The 12,375-nt window shown below is 42.7% G+C and overlaps 1 protein-coding gene and 2 pseudogenes across 3 annotated transcripts in view; 1 reads left to right on the forward strand and 2 right to left on the reverse strand.

Moving 5' to 3' along the window:
• The first annotated feature begins 2,835 nt into the window (after positions 1-2,835).
• Positions 2,836-12,375, forward strand: part of ADIPOR2 (adiponectin receptor 2) — a 52,262-nt gene continuing 42,722 nt past the window's right edge. Inside the window, exons 1-2 of one of the 3 annotated variants that reach the window (XM_030834811.3) lie at positions 2,841-2,991; positions 6,722-6,887. The gene's annotated coding sequence lies outside the window, so the exon portion shown is untranslated. Of the gene's footprint in view, positions 2,992-6,672; positions 6,888-12,375 lie in introns of all 3 variants that reach the window. The other 2 variants (XM_030834810.3, XM_030834814.3) reach the window with 2 other exon arrangements.
• Positions 6,250-7,090, reverse strand: LOC138842293 (protein SDA1 homolog; annotated as a pseudogene).
• Positions 7,301-8,040, reverse strand: LOC115840959 (protein SDA1 homolog; annotated as a pseudogene).

A 12,375-nucleotide genomic window follows, 5' to 3' on the forward strand; every position in this document is an offset into this window, starting at 1 on the left:
ACTTAAGCAGCCTGATAGTCCATGAGTTCCCCTCTCCCCATATATTTCCTAGGCATTGTCCCCCAATTTACTGTCCCTAGTCCAGGCCACTTTGTCTTGCCACATCCCCACAATTTTTTATTCTTAAGTATGTAAGCTTTTGGCTCTAATGTTCTCCTCAGGTCTCATTTTCCTCTGAGGTCTTCCTGTTCCTGCATGTAAAATCATGTAATTTAAGTTTACTTCTTATAGCAGTTTCTGCTTAGATCCTAAGTTACTTCAGAACCCTAAGAGGACAAAAAGAAATTTTTCCTCTCCTACAACATATGTATGAGACAAACACAAGGACTGGTTTGACATTTCTTGCTCTTCTTCTAAGTTTCTCTTTTTTTATGGTCCATCTTTCAATTTGTCCAGATTCAGTTCTAATGTTTATATTTCAGCTTATAGATACTGCGGGAGAAGAGAAGAGTTTAGATTGGTTTTTAGGTATTTCGTAATGATGAAGCTGTTAAGCTAAAGCGGTAGACACAGTTCTTTCAAAGAAGACTGCTAATTTTCTGAATCGTAGACACAGTTTAATGAGTCTGCTATTTTTTCTCCTAAAAATAGCATTTGTCTCTTATCTATAAAAATAATATCATTATTCTTTTATTTATTGGAGAAAAAAACAGTTGAAAATTCACAATCTTATTTGTTGGAGCAGTTAATTCGTCTGGTCCTTTAGCATTTGAAAGCTGCACCTTCATTTGCTGGTCGCTCTGGTTACCTCTTCAGTTTCATGCTGTTGACTTGCAGATCACAACGCAGGCTGAGGCTGTCCCCAGAGCAAGTCCATCATCACCATTTCTGTGCAGCATCATACTGTAGCACCACTGATGCCTCATTCTGGGGTGGCCGAAACCGGATTATGAATGTCACTTACCCAGTGATGCGCTTCTCTGTCAACAACATCTGATCATTATAGAGATGACCACATCAGACTAGCTGTGCCTCAGGGCACTGTTGGGTCACTGGTGACTAGTAGGGGGAGTAGGAGTGGAAGGGACTCTTTCCTGGGTGCTGCAGAAGAGGAAGTACTCCACCCTCCTGTGGAGAAGTGTGACACCTTTAGGATGGAGGGAACAGACATTCTAAAAATCCACAGCTGACACAGTTGTTTCTGAGGTGCTGGAGGATACAGAATTTTACTGAATTCCCCTTGGTTTTTGGACTGCTAGTTAGAAGACAATATATAGAGATTATGAACTGAAGCACAGTTGGGGAGAGAGACCTGAAATATCTGCTTTGGGACATTTAATGGTGACCTTTAAGTAAGAGATATGGATGAAGCCATCTGTGGATGTGGGACTCAGGGGATGGTCCTTCAGCTCAGGGATGGTGTCAGTGTCTTCACTGGCTGAGAAGGTGTGAGCATTCTGAGGGAATGATGGGGTTTGTTTCATCACTGGGAGCATCAGGAACTGGTAGTAGTGATCTGGGACTGGGGTCAAGACGACAGAGAAAGAGAGGAAAAATCTTGGTGGGAAAATCATAAGGATCTTTCTCACATGTTTTAGCCCATGAAGGACTGTTCCAGAGGAAAGCACTTTGTTTTGTCAAAGCAAAGTCATTGAGAGAAGGATGCAGAAAAGGTTTGAGGTATTTGAACACTCTCTTAGTTAATGGTCTTTTATGTAGCTCTGTCCTCTGTAGTAGAACTCTTTTTAAGCCTGAGGCCCCTGTTCTCATCTGTGCCCTGTGTGAGTCGGTACACGGGTCAGATTCGCTCTGCAAATACACTGGTGTTGTTTCTAAGGTGCTGTCGAAGTGTAAGTTTGTCTGCTTTGATTTATCTTTCAAGCTTAACTGGGTGGACTTAGTTCTAAAATACTAGTATTAAGACCATTTTATTCATGCTCTTTCTGATTTTAGTAACTTTAATCACTTCTTAGATTTTACATTTCCAGGCTGGAGGGTCCTCTGTTTTAAACATTTTTCCTTATATTGTGTATCGGATCTTCGGTCTTTTGATAGATCTGTGACGCTTTTTCCAGCCTCCTTCGTTTTCGGTTGGTGTGGTTCCAGGGAGGGACAGGCCTGGGTCATGGATGTCCTTGAAAGCTTATGGGTTTCCTTTAATCAGTATAACAAGATTTTTGACAGTTAAGGCAATATAACCTCCTTGGAGCGTGATAAATCCCTCTTAGAACGGAATGTGAAGAAAACATTTTCTACACCGGCCAACTCCTACACTTCCTTTTCTTGTAGAGTAAGTATGTAGCGAAACCCGATCTTGGGGTCTAAGAAGTTACAGCTCAATTGAATCTCACAAGTAGAAAACGACTCGCTCTGGGTTAACAGACACGGTATTTATTGCTGAATTAGTTTCTGACCTGCTATTACGCTAAAACATTTTAAAAATCGCTCTGAATTACATATATTTTAAGAGAAGCGGGCTCACATTCGTTTTCTGGAAGTCGTGGGGCACAAACGGTAGTGTCTTCGGGAGGTGATAAAAGGCAAACGCTGTTGTTTTGGGCAAGATGTTTCGGATTTAGGTCCGAAGCCTCCACAGACTACGCCTAGCAATCCCTCAGTTTCGGTTCCGCCCAAGGCGTGTGAGCTGTATCCATAGAGACCGGGAAGCTTCCCGAGCCGGGCGGCCCCGCCTCTTCCTCTGCACACGCTCCCGCCTCCGGAGGCAGGGAAGCTAAAGGACTTCGGTGTCCCCGGGCTCTCGGCGCCGCCGGATCGTGTTGCGGACCACCCCCCGTGGCTCCCAAGCCTTTCCAGGCCGAGGAGCGGCCTGGCGGGGCGCTTCCGGCTTGGGCCAGCGCGGCTGCGCACGAGGAGCGCTCTCATTGGCCAGAGCCGCCTCTTGCGATTCGCGTCACGGCGGCGGCGGTGTGAGGACCCTCCCGGACGCTGGGTCGCGGCGGCGGCAGCGGGCGGCCCCACAGCTGGTTTGGGGTCCCGGCGGCCCCGGTTCCGAGGAACCCGAGACGCGTGGCGAGGCGTCGGCGAGCTCTGGTGAGTTTCTCGAGTGGGAGCACGGGCCAGGCCGGCGGGGCCGAGGGTTGAGGGCGGGTGTCCCGGCGGCGCGGCGGGCGGCGAGCGCGCTCCTCCATCCCCTGCTCTGTCCGCCCGACCCCCGGGCCGGCGCCCCTCGGGGCCGGGTTTCCTCTGCCCCGGGCCTCTCAGCCCCGGCTCCCTTCCTGTACTTCCAGCCCTGGGTCCCCTCAGTCCCGAGTCCCTTCAGCTCCGGGTCCCCGGCTTCCTTCCATCCCGGGTCCTCTCAGCCCCGGCTCCTTTCGGCCCCAGCTCCCTTTGGTACCGGCGCCCCCAGCCCCGGGTCCCTCGGCCCCGGCTTCCTTCGGCCCCGGGTCCGCCCTCCGCCCCGAGTCCCCCCGGCCCCAGCGCCCCTCCGCGTCTCCGCTGGCCGCACTCCTGGGTGGGCTCCGCTTGGGCCCCCGTCCGGCCCCTGCGGCGGGGAGACCCCTCACCGGTGCTTGCCCGCGCGCAGGCGGCCGGGGGGACCGCGTTCTGGGCCTGGTGTCCCGGGCGTCGGGCTGCCGTGTGTCGGTGTCGCCCCTTGAGGCTGCTGCTCACCGGCTTCGGTGGGTCTGGGCGTCTGTGCGAGAGCTCGCCTTGGGCACCGCTGGCTCTGGGTGTTGTTTACTGTCTCCTCTGGGGTTTGACAACTTGGCGAGGTCGCCCAGCAGAAAGCTTGAGCGGTCCCGCTGCGGTTGTATCGGGCACGCTGGCTGCGTTGCAGGGTGTTGGCGTCTTTTTAGCAGAGTGGTCTTTTACCGTCTTTAGGTTTAGCCTCTGGACTTCGCAGCCTTCATAGCTCTTCCCAAAACAGTCCTTCTTCCCTCCTCCAGAGAAACCATTGAAAACTCAAAGAAATCTGTCGTAATATTTCAAACCATGTTCCACGTGAAATGTTAAGAATAGTTTCCTTCAACCCAAAGCTTTATTTTTGGGGCGGAGATCAGAAACTTTGTCAGTTTTGAAGTTTGAAGTGTCCTATCAAAGGCCACTTGCATGTCTCATCTTAACCACCCTCTGACTCTAATTCCGTTAGAATTTCATAGATTTTTCATTCCTGAGTTTTTCATTTCTAACGTTTATTTCATAGAAATTTCACTTCTAATGCTGTTAGATGTCCATAGATGTTTTCACCTCCTTTCACAAATTTGTCGGTGCCGATTGTGATTATCCAAGACTAAAATCCTTTCCTCAGTAGTTGGGACTTCCACGCCTGTGGTGGCCGCTGCTTGGTGAATTATTATGAAATTTGAAGAAATTTCAAGTTGATTTAAATATGAAAGACATACTTCTTTTAGTTTCTGTTTGTGATTGCCTACCCACTAGTTTATGTTCCTATCTAGACTTTAGGCTCCTTAGCAAGTTTTCTCTTACTGGGGCACTAAGGATGAGAGGAGGATTTCCAGAGCCTAAATGAGAGAGTTTGTGTTTTTCTGTCCGTACCTTCCCATATATTAATAAATGAATAGGGTTTTTTTCCCCATCAATAATGTCAGTTTAGCTCATGCACTTTCTTTGTTGTAAATTATATTTTGTTTTCCAAAATGAAAACAATTTTGTTTCCTTCTTTATTTCAGGAGTTGGCAAACTTGACTGCTTGTGGGCAGTGTCCTGCCAGCTTCCTGTTTTTGTAAATTAAATTGTCAGTGGGACATAGCCGTATGCGTTCATTTAGGTATTGTCTGGTTGCTTTTGTGGTTCAACAGTGGAGTTGAATAGTTGGGACAGAGACCCTTATGGCCTGTAAAGGGTAAAATATTTACTATGTGGCCTTCAATAGAAAAAGTTTGCCGACTCCTACTTTATTTCATTAAAAATGATGCATATTCAATGTGGAAAATTAAAATGACTCAGTAAAGTATAAAGGAGAAAGTAAATATTATCCAGAATCACAGCACTTAGAGGGGTTTGTTTTTATGATTATCCTTATAGAATCTATTAGTGATTGTTTTCATATAAATGGACTTATATTGCTAAGTGTTTATTTGTAATCTGTTAAAAACTCAGATTATCTTTATTTGGCTGTTGAATACATTGTATTCTCTGGATTGTAGATCTCACTAGAAAGGGCTTGATGAGCCAAGTTTTCCTGATTTGTCTTACCAGTCAAGATTTAAAAAAACTGAGGCGCAGTGGAGGACACTACTTATTGAGCACTTATTATGGACTAGGTAGTTTTCCAATGCTTAACATGGAGTAAGTCACTTAATACCTGCGGCAGCTTTGTGTGGGTACAAAAACTGTTATCCCTAGTTCCAGATGAGGAGACTGAGGCACAGAGAGATTAACTACCCAAGTTTGTCAGCTAGTTAATGGTGGAGCTGGGGTTTGAATCCATGCAGTCTGGTTTCAGGACCCAGGCTCTCCATGTGCTGCAGAGCCTCTTAGAGTATTGCTCAGTGTAGAAAGTTTTTAGACAGTCCAGAAATATGTAATGTGAAAATTCTTCCTTGTGCTCTTCACTCTCTGTAGAAAACCACTGTTAATAAGTTTGATATAGAGCTTTCCCGCTCTCTTTGTCTGCATATGCAAATGTTTATTTGCAAATCTGTCTACACATGTAGGTTTTTAAAAAATTAATAGACTTTATTAGAGCAGTTTTAGATTTACATAACTTTGTGTGGATAGTAAAGAAAGTTCTCATATTATCCACCCTCCATTTTCCCTTGTTGATAACACCTTGCATTAACATGCTGTATTTGTTACAATTGATAAACCAATATTGCTACATTATTAATTAAAATCTACATATTAGGGCTCATTTTTCCTGTTGCAGAGTTTTTAAAATTGGATCAAACCAACCATTGTTCAGCAGTGTGCTTTTTTGGGTGATTTTCAAAATATAGTGCTTCTGGACTTTTGAATGCAAATAAACAGTCTTTATTCACTAACATTCAGATTAATGACACAAATTTAGCCTTTTCCTTGGAGTGGAAAACTGGCCTGGAAGTTACTTCGTTTTCTCTTTTTCAAAAGTTAATCTTGTAGCACCAGCTGCTTTTCTCTGAAGAAAAACTTATTATTATTTTTTTCTTCTGCGGTACGCGGGCCTCTCACTGTTGTGGCCTCTCCCGTTGCGAAGCACAGGCTCTGGACTCGCAGGCTCAGCGGCCATGGCTTACGGGCCCAGCCGCTCCGCGGCATGTGGGATCTTCCCGGACCGGGGCACGAACCCGCGTCCCCTGCATCGGCAGGCGGACTCTCAACCACTGCGCCACCAGGGAAGCCCAGAAAAACTTATTTTTTGATGGGACATTCTGGCTCCTCTCTGAAGCCGTTCAGCTTCTCGGAGACTTCTTGCTGTTCTTCATCGGAAGAGTGGTGCACATCAACCCACCTTAGCATCAGCTTCCTCCTCCCTGAGACTGGTGTTTCCCCACCCATCTTGATCGTTCTCAGCATTCTCTTGCTCAACTTCCAGAACTTCTGTTCCCGGACTGTAATCTTTAGCATCTAATTCTCCATGTTCTTGTACCCTTGATTTTATTGAGGCCTCTGTAGTCCTAGCCTGGAATCCCTTCTGCAATATCTGAGGGTTCAGTTTTTGGAAGAACTGAATCAGAGCCCTAGGAGACATCATCACATTCTTTCTTTGTGTTTCATTATTCTGGGCAAGGTTTTGAGGAAGTTTTTTAGTCATTGAGCTGTTATCTCTTTCAGAGCTTTGTTTCCTACTGTCATGACTTCCCCAGAGTTCTTGTCATAACAGAATGGGTGGCATGGTCATGAGCAACACCGGAATGCGCTCTGCGACTGCCAGGCGCTGAGAAGTGTATACAGCAGACCGAAGGATCTCGTTACTTCTCCTTGGTGCTGCTGCAGAAACCTGTGCACAAAGAGATAGAAAAAGCGTGTGAATCCCTGCCAACCTGGAGGTAAGGCCCAGGGGCACTAACCTCACTTCACGGGTCTCCTTGAAACTCTTCAGCTGCTTTAGTGGTTTTCGTGCACATTCTTGGGGCTCATGAATCTAACAGATAGCTGAAAAGTTAGACACTTCCAACTCTTTTCTTCTTTTGTTTCTGAAGTATGTTGGTAACCTTCTTTCCTTGTGTTTAGAGCCTCTCCCCCAAGGCATGCTGCATTAGCATTCTGGGTCGTTGTCCTCTTCCTCTTGTTCATCTTGCCCTTGTTAGAATGTCAAGGCAGCGACCTTAGAGAACCACACAGTTGTGGGACTTCCCTGGCGGCCCAGTGGTTAAGGCTTCGCGGTTCCGATGCAGAGTGAGAGAGTTCGATCCCTGGTTGGGGAATAAGATCCCACGTGCTGCACGGCACAGCCAAAAGATTACAGAAAAAAGAGACAGAAGCATACGGTTGTGATAACATTGACGGTCTTGGCGTCATTTCAGATGCTTCTTCTGTAGTTTAGGGATCACTTCCAAAGGTATCTTGGGTGCAGTTGTGTTGCTGTCCCTTAACATGTGCATGTGTAATTCTGCAATACTATATTCACCTTATTCTTGTTTTTGCACTTTTATTCTCATCAGTCACAGAATGAGTGTACAGAGTCGTAGAAACTTACATGGCAGCGTCGAGGTTCAAAGAAGATCTCTGGCAACCTTGATGGATAGATGAGGTATTCAGGAAGATCAGAGTATTGCAAAATGTTATTGGAAGGCCTGCATTCAAGACAGTGTAGCTGTAGGAGGCCAGATCTTTCCGTTCTTGAGGAAAGTTATCTAGATGTTCTGGGTGGCAGAACATCTGTGCCATAAACATCACCAGCTTTGCCAGGTCTTTGCTGGGTTTATTTGGTTGCAACTTGAAAATCTCCCGCGCTGGGTTTGTAGTGAATGTTCTGCTGTGGACTCCTCAGTGTAGGCCAGAGGGGCTTCTTTATTATTCCCGTACCTGCTTGCAGGTTGCTGGGCAGCTGGACAAGCTGGCTGCAGACTGGCTCTCCTTGAGCAGTTCTCAGAAGAGCTACACCACTGACACCAGCCAACCCTTCTCAGGCTGTGGCTTGGAATCTTGCTTCCAGGTGTGACCGGAAGTAGCACTTGGGAGCTTGGCACGTGGCGCCATCTTGGCTCATAGTCGTGTGTGTTAAAAACCAACACTCATGTTGGCTTTCCAGGTCAATCCGTTTGTGTCTACTCTGTTCTTTAAATCGTTTCTTAGTATTTTGTTGAATGTGTGCACCATAATTTAACAGTGTTCCTATTGCTGGATGTTTAGATTGTTTACATTTATTGTATATTATGCGTATGCATTGTGTGTACAATTGTTGCGTGCTGATGGCTCTTTAGAGTAGCTCTCTGAGAGTCTAGTTACTGGGTTGAAGGAAATGCATGTTTTACTTTTTGATGTGTATTGCCAGACTGCCATCCAGAAAAGTCACAGCAATGTTAACTCTTGACCAGAAATGTGGCCGAGGTCTAGCTTCTCCATGCCATTTCCAACTTTTTTTTTCAGTCTGTATCTGATTGGCAGTTAAACATGTCTTGCAATGATGTATTCTGTCTCATTGGGAGATGTGTTTTGTTTTGATAGCATTCTTTTGAAGTTGATTTAGAATTACTTTAGGCAAAATCTACATTCTGTAGTTGTTCTTTCTAATACTTACCCCTTAGATAGAGCTGCTCACCTATCTAGATTCCCTATCTAGTCCTGGAAAGCAGCGTGATTTTGCCATCCCTGTTAAAAGAATCTGGACGACTGCCCAGTAGACTATACATTTCTTGAAGATGAGGAGCATATAACTTTATTCATAACTGTTGTAATCCTGGTGGTGAGTAAATGTTATATTCTTTTCAAAACCTAAATTGGATCGTGTTGTTTTGGGCTTACTGCTGAGTGAAGTGCTTTAACTTTGTTAAAAATAATCTTTTCAAAGTCTTTGTGAATTGTCATCTTGGTGTATATTCTCTATGTTATCTCTTTTTAAAAAAAGATTTTTTTGATGTGGACCGTTTTTAAAGTCCTTATTGAATTTGTAACAATATTGCTTCTGTTTTACGTTTTGGTTTTTTTGGCTGCGAGGCATGTGGGAATCTTAGCTCGCTGACCAGGGATCGAACCTGCATCCCCTGCATTGGGAGGCAAAATGTTAGCCACTGGACTGCCAGAGAAGTCCCCCTGTATTATCCTTTATTTCTAAAATGAGATAAATAAGAGTGATTGACATCCTAGGCCCTGTTTGTAAGGAAATAATTAACCAAACCTATTTAATAAGGACATTTGGTATTCAGTTTTGGAAGTTAAGGAATGGATTAATTAGGGGATTTGTTTCATGTAACCCATGGTTTTGAATTTCCTGTATTGGGGTATACCATGTGTTAGAGGGGATGTGTGCTGCCTAAATGGTATGCTTGGCTTCAATAGACATTGTGAGGCTCCAGACAGAAGGAGAAGGGAAGCCAAACTCAGAAAACTGCCAGAATATCTTTAGGCATGGGCAAAATACCTGTGGGAAAGGACACTTCAAGTTTTTAAAAAGGCGACCACATGCACGCAAAAAAACCCACAGAACTTTCTTTATATATGACTTGTAATGTTACATATTCTTATTGGACTTAGGAATTTTCCACAATGTCCATGCACCGGAAAACAAAGCATACAAAGCAAAATGGTCTTGAAGAGAAAGAAATAATTAGCTTATTAAATTTTGACCAACTTCACGTTTTCTTTTGTATACATTTTTTTGTTAGTATGTTAGCTAATTATTTTTCCCTGGTAGCATATTGACTTTAATCCTGTATGTCCTGAAATTTTAGTGTCGTGAACATGTATGCATAGTTGTATTTGCATACCCATTCCTTTGGTCCAGGAAGAAGCAATGATGGTGAAAACTCCTTAGCATGGTGGAACAGAAAGTTTATTTTTATTTTCTTGGAATTTATTTACATTTTATTTCACTGCAGAATTTCTGTAACTTAAAAGAGCCAGAAATATAATAATTATATATATATAAAAGAAAAATGAGGAAAAGGAGAAGGCATATATTCTTTTCCCAAGTGGCAGCATAATTCAGTGACTAAGAATAAAATTTGGATTTGAATTTTCTTGGCAGCCGAGATGAAAATGGAAATATGGTAAAATATATAGCACTGAACTGGAAGGAGGAACAAAACCAGTTTTCCAGGGATAAATCTTCGCTTGATGGATTTTAAGGAACTATTTAAATTGGGTGTTACATAAAGCTTTATTTTATTTATTTATTTATTTTTGGCTAGAGGCCCTTGTTAAAAAAAGGTGATGATGATGCGTTAACGTTTCAAGCCAATGAAAGAAATTGTCTATGGAGCAGTTGGTTTGAATTTAGGCTGCAGATGTGTGCTTTCGTTGGCTAATACATATACTATTTTTTTTCTTAACGTATTTCAAACATACGGGAGAATACAGAGACCAAGATAATTAACCTTCACACATCTACCATACTGTTATATCAGATCTCAGCGTTTTCCCACACTTACCTGTTTTTTTTTTTTTTAAAGAAAAGCCTTTCACATGCAGTTGAAGCACCTTCTTGGGTTACATTTCCCTTTCTTCCCAGAAGTAATGATATCTTGAATTTGGTGTTTCTAATACCTGTTTTTATATAATTACTACATAGGAGTATATTCATAAATCAATATTATGTTTTGGGTATTTTCAAACTTTATATAAGCAATATTCTACCTACTCTGTAACTTGTTTTTCATGAAACAAGTTTTTTTAGACCCATGAAATTGCTGATATTTTTACCATTTTTGACCTACAAAAATGGTAGTTTCATGTGGTTCATCCTAGTTATAGTCATTACTTTTATCTGCTGTATAGTTGTATTATTATACAAATACAACCAGTTTAAATTTATTTTCGTGTTGATAGGTATTTAGGTTGTTTCCATTTTTCCTGTTTTAAAAACAATGCTGCATTGAACATTCCTGGTTAGAAATCCTTGTGCACCTATTTAAGATCTTTGGCAAGTTTTTCAAACTGCATGTTGGGAACCATTAATCGGTTATGAAGTCACTTTAGGAATTAAAATAGTTCAGAGATATATCAGGTTGTTTTGCAGTAAGGATTAAATGTTTTGTGAAATGTGTGTGTGTGTGTGTGTGTATGTGTGTGTGTCTGTGTGTGTGTCTGTGTATGGCTACTCAGTTTGAAATGAAGTTCTCTGGTGTAAATTACCCAGAAGTGGAATTACTGGGTTTGAGATTATGGAGATTATGGGAATTTAAAGTTCTATCAGATATTGCCAAATTGCTTTTCAGAATTGAGTCACTTTGTGTTTTTTTAGCATGAGAATTTGAGAATTGCTCTATCTAAATCCTTATAGATCCATGACATTGTCAGATTTATTACATGTTTACAAATCAGATGAGTGTGAAATGATATTATCTTAAAATATTTCTTGATTAATTATGAGATTGAGCATGTTGAAATGTTGAGTGACTATTCAGATTTCTATTTCTTAGCTGTCTGTCCCTGTCTCTCCCCCCCCAGTTGGGTTGTCCTTTTAAAATTGCTTTTAGGAGTTTATTGCATATCCTGGTTATGTCTGTGAAGTGAATTGTAGGTATTTTCTAGACTGTGTGGCTTATCTGTTAACTTTTTATATGGTTTGTTGAATAGAAAGGACTGTCAAATCTGTCATCATTTTTCTTATTGGTTTGTGTCCTTGGTGCCTTATTTAAGAAATCTATTCCATACTCCAAGGTCATTTAGGTCTCTGCATTTCCTTCTAAAAGTTTTAGAAATTTGGTATTTTATATTTAGCTCTTGATCTTGCCTGAAAAAAAATTTTTTTTGTATATGATGTGAGTCAGGGATCTAATTTTTTTATATGCATAGCCAGTTACCACAGCACTGTTTAACACTGTGTTTTTAAATTTGAATTGTAAATCTTTTGAGCAGTTTCTGGGTCAACACAATAACAGCCTTTTTGTCTTTCATCAGGTTGCTCAAATGTTCAAGTTTGTGACTTCTGGGCCAAAGTAATTGATTGGTGGATTACTTGATCCAGAAACAGAACCTAGAGGAGTAGATAAATACAGCACATTTTGTAGATCTCATCCAAATGTCATTTCTCTCAACCACTTTTTATTTTACTTTATTTATTTATTTTTAAAATAAATTTATTTACTTTTGGCTGCTTTGGTTCTGTGTTGCTGTGCGTGGCTTTCTCTAGTTGCGGCAAGCAGGGGCTGTTCTTCCTTGCGGGACGCGGGCTTCTCATTGCGGTGGCTTCTCTTGTGGAGCACAGGGTCTAGGTGTGTGGGCTTCAGTAGTTGTGGCGTGCAGGCTCAGTAGTTGTGACACACGGGCTTAGTTGCTCTGTGGCATGTGGGATCTTCCTGGACCAGGGCTCGAACCCGTGTCCCCTGCTTTGGCAGGGGGATTTTTTTTTTTTTTTGAAGGAGGTGGATTCTT

The sequence above is a fragment of the Globicephala melas genome, chromosome 10 (genome assembly GCF_963455315.2).
Source record: "Globicephala melas chromosome 10, mGloMel1.2, whole genome shotgun sequence".
Classification (NCBI taxonomy): Eukaryota; Metazoa; Chordata; class Mammalia; order Artiodactyla; family Delphinidae; genus Globicephala; species Globicephala melas.